Raw genomic sequence first — 16,777 nt, 5'->3', positions numbered from 1 at the left:
CACTGACTCGATGGATGTGAGTCTGAGTGAACTCCGGGAGTTGGTGATGGACAGGGAGGCCTGGCGTGCTGTGATTCATGGGGTTGCAAAGAGTAAGACAGGACTGAGCGACTGAACTGAACTGATACTTAAGTTATCAAATATATTAAACTTTAGGTATTAAGTAGGTTAGGGGCTTCCCTCTTGGGTTAGATGGTAAAGAATCTGTCTGCAATGCAGAAGACCTGGGTTTGATCCCTGGCCCTGGAGAAGGGAATGGCAACTCACTCCAGTATTCTTGTCTAGAGAATTAATTCCATGGCTAGAGGAGCCTGGTGGACTACAGTCCATAGGGTCACAAAGAATCAGAAATGACTGAATGACTAACAACACATTAAGTATGTTATGTTGCTTTAAATATACATACTTAATATATACTGTTTTATATACATGATTCTGATATAATTCTGTATTGGTTAGTACATAAATAAATAACAAAAGAATCTTGCTCCTTAGAAGAAAACCAGTCAATCCTAAAGGAAATCAACCCTGAATATTCACTGGAATGACTGACACTGAAGCTCCAATACCCTGGCCACCTGACGCAAAGAGCTGATTCAGTCAACTTTAAAGACCCTGATGCTGGGAAAGATGGAAGAGAAGGGGGTGACAGAGGATGAGGTGGCTGGATGGCAGCACTCACTCAATGGACATGAATTTGAGCAAACTCCAGGAGATAGTGAAGGACAGGGAAGCCTGGTGTGCCACAGTCCATGGGGTCACAAAGAGTTGGACATGACTTAGCAGTTGAACAACAAGAAGGAGTAAAGGAATGAAAAACTACCCCTTATCTCTTTTTTCCCCCATTTTTAAAGTCTTTATTGAATTTGTTACATTACTGTTTCTGCTTTATGTTTTGGCTTTTTTGGCGGCAAGGCCGGTAGGATCTTAGCCCCCTGACTAGGGACTGCACCCTCTGCACTGCAGGGCAGTCTTAACCACTGGAGCGCCAGGAAGTCCCTACCCACTACTTCTGAAAGTGAAAGTGTTAGTCGCTCAGTTGTGTCCAACTCTTTGGGACCATATGGACTATAGCCCGACAGGCTCCTCTGTCCATGGAATTCTCCAGGCAAGAATACTGGAGTGGGTAACCATTCCCTCCTCTAGGTGTCCTGACCCAGGGATCGAACCCAGGTCTCCTACACTGCAGGCAGATTCATTACTGTCTGAGCTGCATGGCAGGTCCTTGTTCCTGATGATAAAGAATAAATGGCCTTGAAGGACACTTTAAGATTAGAGGTTATCCTAGGTACCTGTACTAGCCAGTTTTCAAGAGGGCTCCTAGAGATCCTTGCTGCTGGTAACAGCAGCCTCAGGCAAAATCTGAGTGTATCCTCATGAAAGATTCCAAGCAAGAATTTCCTAACCAAGCCCTTTCCAAATTCCTGACCATATGTGATCACTATTGTTTGAAGCCACTACATTTTAGGATAACTCATTACAGATACAGAATGTATTGGGGTGAGGTTAAGTTATTGAAGGTTACTAAGTGGAGCAGTAAATGGTCAGACATGCATCTAGAAATAATCCTGCCTTTGAGGTAGAAGTTAGATGAAGGGGGTGGATACTGAGAAACTAAAGGTCAGACACGACTGAGGAAGGGATCATACCATCCACGAGTGAGGAAGTAGGGACTGAGACCATGTGGCAATCAAGCTGGAGGTTAGAGAAAACTTCAGAAGCAGAGACCTGATTGAAATAAAAAGTGCTTATATGGGGTTTGTTAGCACTGCTGCTGGGGAGACACAAGTTCTAGGAGAACTTGAATTGTGTTCCGCCATACTACAAAATGGGGGAGGCTTATAAAGGCAAAAACTGTAAGGTTAGAGTCAGTTAAATGAGCCCTTTATCAAGAATTGTAATTGGAACTGCCAAGAAGTCAGGGTGCTTATTAAGTAAGGATTGGTTGGGGTCTGAAATGGTCACACAGTTGCAAAGGGAGACCCTGAGACCCTAACCTTCCAGCTGGCAGATGGTGTCCTTGGGTCTGGTATAGTTTAGTAAAATTCAGGTTCTCACTGATGGAGAGACTGCTAGAGACCAGATCCTAAATGGCTCCCGGACTCCATTTTTGTATGCCTGAACTGTGATGACACCATTATAATTTCTCTTTGTCATCAGGATCAAGAAGTGTTTATAAAAGAAACAGGAAAGATAGAGACTAAAATGATTTCTGTGTTTTTTTTTTCCTTCTAGAATCTTGCCAAATGTACAGATTCCCCAGCTTTGGCTATTTGCTGAAGAAAGAGTCAGTCCCATGCTATTTCTCCATCTCAGCTCAGAAATCTCCTTTTGAAGGTCTCACTCTTATCTAAGATAAATGTATTTACCTAGTTGCACTTTGTGGATTTATATAGTAAGTACTTGATAGAAATATCTTCCCATAGCTTGGGGGGGAAGATGGAGTACGTGAGTATTTTCCTTAAACTAAGTGTTCTTTAAAATATTTTGTTCTTCAAGGTTTTTCTTACATCAGCATTTTTCTATTTAAGAAACACTAAAAATGTAGTCTTCATTTCAAATGTTCTTTTAAGTTACTTAATATTTTTTAGACATCAATGATGTAATCAAGTTTTAATAGTAAATTGACTTACTTTAAATTCAAACTTACCCATATGCCCATTAAGAAATTAGCCAAGGCCTCCCTCGGCATTCTCTTGTTAATGGCGGGCGGCGGCTGCTGAGTGGGACGCAGGTAGCTGCGGCCCACACAGGCAGCCTCCCTGCCTCCTGCTTTCCTAGTGCCAAAGCTCGTCATCATGGCCGTGGTGCCGCCCAATCGATCGCAGAATGGCTGGCCCCGGGAGTCACCCAGTTCGGCAACAAGTACATCCAGCAGACCAAGCCCCTCACCCTAGAGCGCACCATCTATCTGTACCCTCTTACCAATTCCCTTTTTGGTACAAAAGAGCCCCTCTGTGAGGACAGCTCTGTTGCAGCCAGATTTCAGCGCATGAGGAAGGAATTTGATAAAATTGGCGTGAGGAGGGCTGTAGAAACGGTTTTCATTGTCCATGAGCACGGGCTACCCCATGTGTTACTACTACAGCTGGGAACAACTCCTTCAAATTACCTGGTGGTAAGCTTATTAACCCAGGAGAAGATGAAGTTGAAGGACTAAAACGCTTAATAACAGAGATATCGGGTGGTCAAGATGCAGTCCTGCAAGACTGGGTCTTTGATGACTGCATTGGCAACTGGTGTAGACCAAATTTTGAACCTCCTCAGTATCCATATATTCCTGCACATAATACAAAACCTAAGGAACATAAGAAATTGTTTTTGGTTCAGCTTCAAGAGAAAGCCTTGTTTGCAGTCCCTAAAAATTACAAGCTGGTAGCTGCACCGCTGTTTGAACTGTGTAACAATGCACCTGGATATGGACCCATTATTTCTAGTCTCCCCCAGCTTTTGAGCAGGGTCAATTTTATATACAACTGAATTGCTGCACAGCAGAGAAGGCAGTGGCACCCCACTCCTGTACTCTTGTCTGGCAAATCCCATGGACGGAGGAGCCTGATAGGCTGCAGTCCATGGGGTCGCTAAGAGTCGGACACGACTGAGCGAGCGACTTCACTTTCGCTTTTCACTTTCATGCATTGGAGAAGGAAATGGCAACCCACTCCAGTGTTCTTGCCTGGAGAATCCCAGGGAGGAGGGAGCCTGGTGGGCTGCCGTCTATGGGGTCGCATAGAGTCGGACACGACTGAAGCGACTTAGCAGCAGCAGCAGCAACAGAGAAGTAAGAGAAGCCATCTCTGTGAGCACAGCTATACACAGCATAGAATAAACGTCCAGGAAGAGCTTTTTTGGTATTATCTCTTTCCCAGTCCTGAAATTACCACCTACTTTCTGTGGTCTGAATAGTAAATGAATATTAATATGAAAAGCTAGATTGTGCTGTTAAAAGAAAAGAAATTAGCCAAGAAAAAACAGGGACATTAATCTCCTAAAGTTTTTTTTTTTTTTTTTTTTAAGGCTTTCTTTTTAACTTTGGAGAAATCTTTTGGGAATAACTAGTTTTTACTTTGAACAAACATTTATCTGTAGTTCAGTAATTTTTTCCATTTACCTCAGACTCCATTCTTGACCTGTTGTGGCTTTGACCCTAAACAAGACTCTCTTTCTTTGCTCAAGTGGTACTGTTAGGGATTTCCCAGCTACCTGTGTGAACCTAAGAAACATAACACTTCTGCTTAAAAACCATGTTTGAGCTCATGAAAAGAAAAGTGAAAGTGTCAGTCGCTCAGTTGTGTCTACCTTTTTGGGACCCCATGGACTGCAGCCTGCCAAACTCCTCTGTCCATAGAGTTCTCCAGGCAAGAATACTGGAGTGGGTTGCCATTCCCTTCTCCAGGGGATCTTTGCGGCTCAGGGATTGAACCTGTGTCTCCTGCATTGCAGGCGGATTCTTTACTATCTGAACCACTAGGGAAGCCCCCATTTGAGCTCATGTAAATCAATTAACAAACAAACAAGCAAAAAGCAACCTAGTTGAAAAATGGTCAGATCTAAAAAGACATTTCTCCAAAGAAGACATACAGATGGCCAACAAATACATGAAAAGATGCTCAACATCTCTAATCATTAGAGAAATGCAAATTCAAAACTCCAATGAGATACCATCTCACACTGGTCAGAATAGCCATCATTAAAAAGTCTACAAATAACAAAGGCTGGAGAGGGTGTGGAGAAAAGGGACCCTTTCTACACTGTTGGTAGAAATGTAAGTTGGTGCTGTCACTATGGAAAATAGTATGGAGATTCTTCAAAAAGCTAAAAATAGAATTGTCATATGATCCAGCAATCCTACTCCTGGGCATATAATTTAAAAAGATACATGGACCTTTATGTTCATAGCAGCACTAGTCACAATAACCAAGACATGGAAACACTTAAATGTTCACTGACAGAACGAATGCAAAAGAAGCTGTAGTATATATATATACACACACAATGGAATACTACTCAGCCATAAACAGAATGAAATAATGCCATTTGCAGCAACATGGATGGACCTAGAGACTATCATACTAAGTGAAGTAAGTCAGAAAGAGATACCATAAGATATCACTTATATGTGGAATCTAAAATATGACACAAATGAATTTATCTATCAAACAGAAACAGACTCACAGACATAGAGAACAGATCTGTAGTTGCTAAGGGGGAGGTGGGGCAGGAGAGGGATGGGTTGGGAGTTTGGGATTAGCAGATGCAAACTATTATATGCAGAATGGATAAACAAGTCCTACTATCTAGCACAGGCAACTATATTCAGTAGCTTGTGATGAACCATAATGGAAAATAATATGAAAAAGAATATATATATAAATATGTGTATATATACTCCAGTACTCTTGCCTGGAAGATCCCATGGATGGAGGAGCCTGGTAGGCTGCAGTCCATGAGGTCGCTAAGAGTCGGACACGACTGAGCGACTTCACTTTCACTTTTCACTTTCATGCAGTGGAGAAGGAAATGGCAACCCACTCCAGTGTTCTTGCCTGGAGAATCCCAGGGACGGGGGAGCCTGGTGGGCTGCCGTCTATGGGGTCGGGTCGCACAGAGTTGGACACGACTGAAGCGACTTAGCATATATATATATATATATATATATATATATATATATATATATATATGAGTCCCTTTGCTATATAGCAGAAATTAACACAACATTGTAAATTAACTATAGTTGAATAAAAATTAAAAAAAATCTTTTAAAATCCCTATGGGGAATTCCCCGGCGGTCCAGTGGTTAAGACTTGGTGCTTTCATTGCCGTGGCCCTGGGTTCAATCTCTGGCCAGAGAACTAAGTTCCTACAAGCTGCGGGTACGGCCAAAAAAAAAAAAAAAATCCCTGTGTTTGAATCATTTCAAAGAAATATAGAGCACAGATCACAGTAAGGTTCATTCCAGGTTGTGTAGTGAGAGTTCAGGGCACTTGGAAAGCTCCATTCCAGTGACTGCTTTTCCTTTGTTTTTCCATATTCTGGGATCCCATTATTAGATAAGCATGATTCTAGCATTAACTCTGATGGGTAGGTTTTTTCCCCACACTAAGCAAATCTCTGACACGAGCTGAGTGTCCTAAAATTCAACTCAATTCTGACACCATCTAACCAAACATCATCAGATCCCACGGATTGAGGGCTCAGTCCTGCAAGACTGCCCCTACTTCAGATGCCAGTCACAAGTCCAGATAGTTACCTGTGCTTCTGACCCAACAGCAAGAAATTAGAGGTTTCCATGACTTCCTCTTGGGGTGCGATTAATTTTCTAGAATGACTCGGGGAACTCAAACCACTTTACTCACTGGATTACTGGTTTATTACAAAGGATATTAAAGGATTGGAATCAACAGCCAGATAATAGAGATATATAGGGGGAGGTCCTAAACAAAGGAGCTTCTCTGTCCCCATGGAGTTTGGGGCCCAGCACAGTGGTATGTGAAAGCATTATGGTTCATCAATGTAAAGTTCTCCAAATCCCATCCTTTTGGGTTTTTACGGAAGCTTCATTACATAGGCATGAATGATTAAATCATTGGCCACTGGTGACTGATCAACCTCTAGCTCTCCTCTCCTCCCTGGAAATGGAGCATGGGACCGAAAGTTCCAATCCTCTTATTACTTGGTTGGTTCTCTTGGCCTACTGCCTTCAGTCTGAGGTGCAGCCCGAAAGTCACCACTCCATCACAAAAGACACCTTGGTCATTCTCTTCACTTGGGAAATTCCAAGGGTTTTAGGAGCTCTGTGCTAGAAACAAGGATAAGATCAAATACATATTTCTGAGTATGAATGACAACATCACAGTGAATCATCATTAGGTGACTCCAAGAGTCCCTTACTAAATTGTATGTGACCTTTGTCACATATGTCAACAAAAAAGGCCACATACAATTTAGTAATTAATCAATGGTAGATCTAAGAAAGAAATGGAAAATTGTATTGCTGCCAACCTGAGGATTATAACCTGGGAAACAATCTTTCAGAAAGTTCCGAGGAATATTTCCTTCTTTAGAGGTCGAAGTACAGTGATATAAGTCTTTAAGACAAAGGGCTATAATCAATTGACAGCTTACACAATCCAGATTTACATGTGGCTCTTGGCCCTTTACAAGGTTAAGAAGGAAGGTTATCTCCTAAGGAGCTGTGAGCCTTTATGACTTTAAGAAGGAATTTTATCTCCTAAAGAGAACTGGTTAAAGCAGATGTACAACATGCACTGAAGGAGAAGCCCACGGCCCAAACAGGCAAAGAAAAATTTTATTTAAAAATTTAAATTTAAAAATGAAAATTTTTCTTGTCTTGCCATAAAATGTGAATTTTATTTCAGCACCTTGTAGTAAAAGATTTTCCACTGCCCCTAGGTTCACTCTCCACCCACCTTCGGCCTGCTCTATAATAGGGTGGCTGACCCCTACAGACTGGTTCAGCGCCTTTGACTTCTGCTGCTGCTGTTGCTAAGTCGCTTCAGTTGTGTCCGACTCTGTGCGACCCCATAGACAGCAGCCCACCAGGCTCCCCCATCCCTGGGATTCTCCAGGCAAGAACACTGGAGTGGGTTGCCATTTCCTTCTCCAATGCATGAAAGTGAAAAGTGAAAGTGAAGTCGCTCAGTTGTGTCCAACTCTTAGCGACCCCATGGGCTGCAGCCTACCAGGCTCCTCCGTCCATGGGATTTTCCAGGCAAGAGTACTGGAGTGGGGTGCCATTGCCTTCTCCAGCCTTTGACTTCTAGTTGGGTTTAACCAACAACGATCCCTGGGAGAGATCAGAGGAAGAGAGGAGAGTGAAGCTGTTTGGGGAACCACTGACTGAAACCACCTGCCCTGGTCAGGCACCACAGGAACCAGACACTCACATGAGTTATCTTACAGCAGGAGATCTTGGTAAGGAATGTGGAACTAACAAGCTACCACCAACTGGAAGAATTCTGGAAAGGTCAAAACGAGAGAGGAGACTCCAGCCCACATGTCCTACCAATCTCCCAGAATCCTTCTCCTGGAATCCATCTTGGTTGAGCAATCCATGTGCCACCAGGAAGGACTCTGAGTCAGAATGATTGGCCAGAGACAACTGGAAACTAACCAAATTACCATTAAATCTGAGACTTAGAGCCACGTGGCAGAGCAGTTCTCCTGGGTTCCCTTACCTTACTATTCTCCGCCTGGGCACCTCTTCCCAAGAGTCTCTTGCTTCGTTAGCACTTATGTCTCCTCCGACAATTCATTTCAAGTGGAAGATAAGAGCCCACTCTTAGGCCCAGGAGGTGCTGTTATAACTGCCCAACTTTAAGCCTGAAAGGTCACCTTGGGCAGCTTGGGTCCCATGACCAAAGGTCACAGCTCCTCTTCTGGCAAGCTCCATGCGTCTCTAGAGATTCTGCTCACTCGCTGCATCCTTCTGGGAGTAGGAGTGGGAATACCCTTGGGACTGCTGTCCTTGTGGTCTCTCCTTACACACTACATGTACTTGTGTAAATAGTACCTTTATTAAACCCACCTTGAATTATCCTAATTTGAGTGTGCCATCTGTTTTCTCCTGGGACTTTGCCAGATACTCCTTGATAGAAGCAATTTACTGAGCTATTATTGGCCATAAACATCCAATTATAAATTATGAGATTGCTTTTCAATATATAACTACCTAAGGCTGAGCTCAGAGGGAATGGGACCTACAACAAATAAAGCTTCATAGAGATAAAAGAGAAACAACACAAAGCAACGGGAAGAGCAAGAGGTTTGAAATGAGATCTCAGTTTGAGTTCTAGATCAGCAGTTTACAACACTTTTGGGGCCTCATTTTTCAATAAAGTAAGAGTTTTTAAATAGATCGTCAGTTTTCAATTTGCATTTCACAAAACCCCACAGCTTCACAGAGGTACCTCAATGTCCACTAGCTTGGGAGGGGAGAGATGCAAAGAAAAAAATAGGTAGATGGAGACAGAAACCCCCCCCCCCTCCCCCAGCTCCAACCAGGGCAGCTGTGCTGTAGGCTTTACATGGAACGAGATAACCAAGGATGTGACTGAGGAGTCCAGATCAAGGACAGGCTACTTTGCTCTGGAGATTTCTCAGGTCATGGATGCAAAACTGGGTATTCCTGCTGCCAGTCCTCTAGGGAAAAGTGGGCTTTGATATATGTGTGTGTGTGTTTAAAGAACAGTTTGGGATTTCTGCCCTCTGTGTACAGTAACAGACTTCCCTAGTGGTTTAGTGGTAAAGAAACTGCCTGCCAATGCAGGAGACTCAGGTTCGATCCCTGGGTCAGGAAGATCTCCTAGAAAAGGAAATGGCAACCCACTCCAGTATTCTTGCCTGGGAAATTTCAGGGACAGAGGAGCCTGGAAGGCTACAGTCCATGGGGTCACAAAGAGTCGGACACAACTGAGGGATGAACACACACAGAGTGCGGCACCCTTTCTGTCACAAAGCGTGGAAGTCTTATCTGTGTGCGGTAACACTGGGTGGGAACCAACATCCCCCGTCACTTTTCTAGGAGCCATTGCAGGGATCTGTGGTGCGGGACAATCGGGCAATGTTTCCAGGGTGGTGGAAGCTGTCCAAATCTGATTTCCCACAACCCACACTCCCAGTAGAGACCAGTAGGCAAATTAAATGCAGAACTGGGTCCCAGCATGAGTTTTAGCCCTCTGGTGTTCATGGATTTGTAACACAGAGGAATTTTGCAGAGGGAAAGAAAAAAGGATTTTCCTGAGACTGGTGTGTGCATGTGTTTGTGTGTTGTTTTGATGTTAAAAGGAATGTGATTAAATTTTAGACCCCTATTTGGTAGAAGCAACATGTATTCATGACATATAGATAGTGTGCAGTACATAATAGGTGCTCAATAGCTGTGGAATAAGTTAATGCATGGGTGAAAAGTGGATGAATTCTGGGTCACACTGCATTACAAGCTAAGAATTCTGTTTTTAAATACATGAATGAAAAGCAGTAAGCTAGTTCACATGGGCAATATGTTTGCTGTGCCTGACGAGCATGCACATACCTGTTCTGGCTAGATTCCTCTTGCAGGTTCCTCAGGGACTATCAGCTAAGGCTTCTGGCCACCCTTCCTGGCCAGTAGCCAGGAAGAGTAGGGCAAGAAAAGGAGAGTAGGGCAAGAAAAAGAATAGAAAAGTCAAAATTTCAACTGATGTACATTTTAAATCTTCGTCTTTGTTATTTTCTTTCCATTACAGTACAACAAGCTCAAAAAAGACTTAAATAATTTAAAGCTGCATAGTAAACTCATTAGATTTTTTTCCCCCGACTTTTCATTTTGAAATAATCATAGATTTACAGGAAATTGAAAAGTTAGTACAGAGAGACTAGTGTATACTAGAAACTGTATACCCAGCAACAAAATATATATTTTTAATGTAAAATCTAGTTTTAAATATTTGGGGGCCACTTTACTCCATTTAATCTTTCTTCTGAAATGCTGATTACTTTAAAATTTAGGACCCAACAGACAAAATTTATATTCTTGCCCGCAGAATCTCATGGACAGAGGAGCCTGGAAAGCTACAGTCCATGGGGTCACAAAGAGTCGGACATGACTAAGCAACTGACACTTACTTATTTACTTAATATGGTATTTCTGATTAAGAAATCAAGTTGGAACAAAAAATGCACTTTTCTCCTTTTCAGATGATAAGCCTTTAGAAAAAAGGATCACTCAATAGGAAATATACAGAGATTAAGTATTGTATTTACATGTTTCCAAAAATTTTGAGTCCTCTGTGGACTATTAGTTGCCTGCCTTTCTAGAAAGTAACCGGTAGAGGGCACTCTAACCTTCAAAGACTGCAGAAAAGCCCCAGAATTGCCAAAAGCCTTATCTTCTACCTTCTGCAAGTTACTTTTCACCTTATTATGAGCTTGCCTGTTGGATGACTGCTGAGTTTTGCGTGCGTGTGTGTGTGTGTGTGTGTGTGTGAAGAAAATAAAAAACTATGAACTCCCAAATAGCCGTCTTCAGTTCAGTTCAGTTCAGTCGCTCAGTCGTGTCCGACTCTTTGCGACCCCATGAATTGCAGCAGGCCAGGCCTCCCTGTCCATCACCAACTCCCAGAGTTCACTCAAACTCACGTCCATCGAGTCGGTGATAACCGTCTTAATATTACACAAATAATTTTTTTTATTAAATCCAATGTTCTTGCATCAGTGTTCCCCAGTTACTCAAATTTGTCTTTGAATTATTTTTATGATACAGGATTCCCAGAGATAACTTACACATGATTATCAGGATTGCATAATCCTGAACACTCTTGCCTGAATCCACATCCATTGCCTGAACCTAAGTCCAGTGTAGATGCATTTCTGTGCCAGCCTTTAATTAACCTGTGAAAACACTGATGCACTCCAAGCAGTTTGGCAGGGCAACAAAGCATGCTCTTTTTTCACCTTTTATAAACAGTGCACAAATAGGATTATAACTTCCCCACGAACATGCAGATGAAACTAGAATTTCACCAGAAATCAACATGTGCTTTAGACGCACCAAAGTTCCTCTGGAATTGGGAGGAAAACTATTTTTGCCAAAGATCTAGCATAGGTCAGGCACTTGCTAGGTGTCTCCTGGCCATAAGCTTCATTTCGGACTCCTATTGTCAAGCCTACCTTACAGCTGGGGAAACAAAGATGATCAAAGACATCCAGCTAGCTAATGGCGGGGGGAGAAGCAAACGCAGATGCTTCTGGCCCCAGGAGCCTTTTCACTCGGGGACTCTGGTGTGTGTTCAGCCACCCTGCCACAAATTTCCCTGGCACTTTCTGGGACTATATTTCACAGGGAGGTTCACTTTCAGTGATTCCTGGTTGTTTGTATTTTGGAATCTGCCTGTTGACTGAATATACCGTCTGTTGTTATGAAACTGCCCCAAATCAGGGTAATAAGGTTTAAAAAAAAGAAACAAAGAACTTTTTTTTGTAGGGGCTGACTGTTGGGAGAGGGGGGTTGGGCAAGGGCAGTGAAGAGAAACGTTTGTTTTTCACTCTGTTATTTCTGTAATGTTTGAATATTTTATGATTTGAACATATTTATGCATTATTTTTTGCAGTATTTTTAATAGAGAAGGAAAAAAAAAAGAACCTTTCCAGGAAAATATGAAAAAACAATGTAGAAGGGGCCACAATGCAGTATATGTTCTCTTTTTATGATATATTTATAGTAATTTGAAGATAAAGACCTCTTTTGAGAGAGGGAGAAAAAGGACCAAAGTTTCATTATATGGCTATTCTCTTCTCTTCATCCCTCACACCCTACACTCAGAAACACAAACAAAAGCCTCTTATTGTTTCCCCTGACGGAACAACGATGACTAAGTGAATAAATCATCCAGTCACCAAAACTTCATTCCCAGTCATTTGACACCATTTAGGGAATACTATGTTGGAAATGTGCAGCTGTTCGAATCCCCATCAGCACCACCCCTTCAGATGAGCAGATCCGAGGAATAGGAAAGAAGTAGTCAATACAACAGTTTCTAAATGAACGGTGGATGTTCCATGTCAACAATCACGCTCTTAATTTGAAGGTGAAACGGCTGAAAACATGTTTCTTTCTCCCTTTCTTCCCAACTGCAGCACAGATTATTTTCACACTAAATTGGAGGAAATAAGGTTACATATTTTTAGGGTTAAATTTACAGTCTGTTAAATTCATTCACGGTCCTACAAACAACTTTACAGTAAGGTTTGTGCCAGGAAACTGAAGTACAATGGGGTTAAATTTTAGACGCGGAGAGGGTTGAATAACCTCTCCCTGGTGATTCAGTATCTGCAGAGTTTACAGCAGAGAAACTCAACAGGAACAGAGTCAGGACACTTCCCTCTCCTCTATTACTCATACTGGTTTGCAACCTTATCAAAGCTGGTGCATTGTGGAAGCTCTATTTATTCTAGTTATTCTGGCACAAATTTCCTTGTTAGGTAGCAAGAGCACCTCAAAACCTCTTTTCAACATTTAGTAGTCAGTATCCTACTTTCTCTTGTTCTCCCCTACTTGAATAACCTGGAATGCTTCTGTATTCAGCAGTGCCTCCTGTGTGGGGCACATTTTGTACATATATATTATTATATACACTCACATGTGTGTATATATATATGCATCGCACATACATGTATATACTTGTGTATATGTTATATGTCTTAAGAAACTGCCTACAGAGCAGACGTTCCTTTCACCTGCCTTTACTGGTTTTCTCTCTAATCCTTTTAAAATCATTGAGTTGATAGGTTTGTTCTTCACAATTTTTCAAGGTAATCATATGCATAAGATCTAGCCAACAAGCTGAATGGATTTGCTGTAGTCACTGCGACTATGTTCACCTATTCGCTATCTTTATTCTTTTGGTTCTCAAGACTTCTTGGCAAATATCCTTTTCAGATAACTTCTTAATTCATTAATTTAAGGTGGCCTCTTGTTTTTAATAGTACGAAAATTCATTGTTTTACGTAGCAAGAAGTCCAGAGGTGGGGCGGCTTAGGAGTTGGTTAGCTCAGTGGATCAATGTTGTCAGGGACACAGATTCTTTCCACTGTTCCCTGGCCATCCCAACTGAGTTGGCCTTCGTCCTCCCACTTGTCCCTTCACGGTCTCATCGGCAACTTCTCTTCCTGATGATTACTCTGGGTTCTTTCTCCCATTTTCCTTACCTGAAGGAGTTCTGCCTCAGGAGATCTGAAGATCTGGGATTTTGCACCTCTAGCCTGCCCTCTACCTTCCCCCTCCAGAAGGTTACCTGATCTGACTCCAGCTGGCACAGGTCTGGGTCCCAAGGCCCCTCTTCTAGAGAACTAATTTGAATTTAAAACCATGTGCAGCTCAGGGGTGGGATTCACTGCTTCTTCCTTATTACCTGGGCACTCCCCACTCTCCCCACCCCCAGTGGGTCTCCAGTGAGCTTTGCTGCTCCTCTGGCCTGGAAGTCTTCCAGGGTTCAGAATGATCTGTCCCCTAGGAAAGTCACCATCCTGAGGCTCCCCCTCACTCCTCTGTGACTCTCTTCACCTTCCCTGGGAGAGAGTCAGGTTCCTAACTCCACTCATGGCCTGCTGGTCTTGTCACCTTCCTGTTCTGTCAGTTCTTTGACTTGAACAGGCTGCATGCCCCATTCCTTTTCTACCCAGACTTGTCATCATATAGCTGCTGTTAACATGTATCATTCTATTTCAATATGGTTTAAAGCTAAGATCTGAAAAATAGTGGGATTATATTCAGTACAAGTCACTTTTTCAAGAAGTACATAGAAGATGACAAATTTCTGCATTTAGTCACGAGGCCCACTGCTGTAAACAAAAATTAAGAGGAAAACAATAGTTCTAGCTCCAAAGGGGAAAGGTTATCGGATTTCAGAGTGAATGGATGACAATTAAATGCAATATGTGGTCTTTTTTCCTTTTTATTCTTTTTGATATCTAGATTAAAAGAAAAAAAAACCTACAAAGGATATTGTTGGGACAAATGAAAATATTTTAATATGGACTGTGTATCAGATTCTACTAGTGCATTACCATTAAATTTCCTGAGTGAGAGTCTTATTCCATGTAGGAGGAATGTCCTTGTTCTTAGGAAATACATGCTAACGTATTTTGGGATGAAGTGTCAGTGTCTATAATTAACTCTAAATGGTTCAGCCAGAAATAAAAAATTAAAAAGAGAGAAAGCAAATGGGGGAATTCAATTGATGAATCTAAATGAATAGTATATGGTGTTCATTGTACTATTTGTAATTTTTCTGTTTGCAATTTGTTTGAAATTTTCAAAATAAAAAGATGAGGAAAAGCTGTGACTTGTGGAGAAAACCATCCTTCTGATTCAAGGACTCGGTGTGTCTGTGTGTGTGTGTGTATGTGTGTAGGCTGCATCAAGGTTTAAGTTTAGATTTAGAGAAGTTGGAGGTATAATCACTCAAGAAACAGATGTGATCATTGTCTACTTAAAACCAATAAAGTTTGAACTATTTTAACGGTCGAAGGGCTGCTTAGCAATGCTGCTTCCCGAAGGCAGGGGTTGCGTCAGTCTGCTCTCTGAAGGCCTCTACCACCTGGCAGACAGCTCTGTTAGCTGGATGTGAGCCCCATGAAGGAACTGGGCTGCATATCTCACTGCAGTAGCCATGCTCAGATACAGGCCTGGCTGCCTGGTTCTGTCCCACGGACTGGGTCCCCATGGGAGGTGGGAAGTAGTACATTGATCCTGTCAGTTGTCAGGCTCTGTTCCAGGCTCTTATGGACACCATTTCTTTTTATCTGCATAGCTTCCCAGTAGGGTAGGAATCATCATTCCCAGCTACAAATGAGAAAATGAAGCTCATGCATGATTAAGTTTTAGCCTAAAGCTATAAAATTGGGTAAGTGGAAGGGCTGAGATTCCAATCGGGTCTTTCCACTAGAGATAAACCTAATAGCTTCTACTAAAGTTGGTCTCCCTGACTACACGCTGTTCCAATTAGAACAAGATGCATGAATTTTGGATAGCTTACAAATTATCAACTTGGTTGTGGAGCCCATTTGTCAACTTAACCAGGGAGAAACTGAGGTCGTGTAAGTTTGCCTATGAAGTAGAGCTGTCCACTATAGTGATGACACAGCTGAGTCCAACAGTTTGGCTAAATCATTACCTGCTTGTGAATAGCTCTGAGGGACCCTGCTGCAGCAGCTGCACTTAATATAGGAATTCATTCACGTCTCTTTAGGTCGGCAACGTTAAAGAGTTTTGTTTTTTACTTTTTAGAAAGTGACCCAGGAATTAACTCCTGAATTTCAATGGTCTTTCTTCCTACAGCTGATTCTCCAGGGCCAGTAATCCTTCACTTTTTCAATGTTCTGAGAATGACTTTAAACTTTTTTTTCGTTTTGAAAATACTATTGAAAGTAGAGATGGGTATTATTCTCATTTTTTTCTTTCCAGAAGAAAGGTTTTTTAAATTTTAAAAGTGATATTTTTATCAGATCCAAATCTATAACAAAAGCTGCTAGTTATTAATATGGCATAAAGAGGTCTAAGAGGTTTATGTGTTTTAGGTATTCCTCTGAGGGGAGAATGTTGTCCAGGTCACTCAGCTACTAGGTGGCAGAGACAGAGCTGGAACTGGAACTCAGATCAGGCTAATACCAAAGTCCATGTTCTTAATTACAGTGGCTCCTAATTACAAAAACATATGTGCTTATTATCAACACATTTGAAAAATACAGGAAGTCTAAGGAAGAAATAAATCCTCCTGAAATTCTGTCCAGTAAAATAAATCACCAGTAACATTGTCTTCAACTTATTTCTCTGCTTATATCTTATGCATACATGATAAATTGATATATTGGCTTAAGTATTAAGTGAAAAGCATGACACAAAACTACACTTAATAATTCTACTTTTCAAAAATATGTGGAAAAGGTAAATAAATAGGACTCTTATGCCACATTAATTTTTAAATCTAATATTATATAATGAATGCTTCCCAGTATCATTAAATATTGCTCAGAAACATGATTTTTTTGAGAAACACTTTTAAAGGCTACATGTTTCATTGTGTAAATTTTCTGTATTTTAGCCTTTATATTGATCTTTTTTATCATAAAATTGTGAGAAATATCTACATAAAATTTTTTTCTATTCTTATGAATGATCAAATATATACTGAGCTCCTAGTGTGTGCCAGCTACTGTGCTCAACACAGGAGAGACAAAGGTGAACAAAAGAAGCACGGTTCCATTCTTTGGGGAGTTA

The 16,777-nt window shown here is 41.6% G+C and overlaps 1 long non-coding RNA gene and 1 pseudogene across 2 annotated transcripts; one reads left to right on the top strand and one right to left on the bottom strand.

The window, feature by feature from the left end:
- The first annotated feature begins 625 nt into the window (after positions 1-625).
- Positions 626-3,494, top strand: LOC147349269 (cleavage and polyadenylation specificity factor subunit 5 pseudogene; annotated as a pseudogene). The gene has a single exon (XR_015149753.1). The product of XR_015149753.1 is annotated as a cleavage and polyadenylation specificity factor subunit 5 pseudogene (transcript).
- Positions 3,495-6,347: 2,853 nt separating this feature from the next.
- LOC147349268 (uncharacterized) lies at positions 6,348-11,410 on the bottom strand. The gene is made up of 2 exons (XR_015149755.1): positions 10,055-11,410; positions 6,348-6,799 (listed from the first exon to the last, which is right to left on the bottom strand). It is a non-coding gene; the product is annotated as an uncharacterized LOC147349268 (long non-coding RNA).
- Between the last annotated feature and the right edge of the window lie 5,367 nt (positions 11,411-16,777).

Source organism: Bos grunniens, chromosome 21, assembly GCF_055505025.1.
Source record: "Bos grunniens cultivar Pamir isolate PY7600 chromosome 21, Bosgru_T2T1.0, whole genome shotgun sequence".
NCBI lineage: Eukaryota > Metazoa > Chordata > Mammalia > Artiodactyla > Bovidae > Bos > Bos grunniens.
The sequence above is the reverse complement of the archived record's forward strand: the minus strand, read 5'-3'. Positions and strand labels throughout refer to the sequence as shown.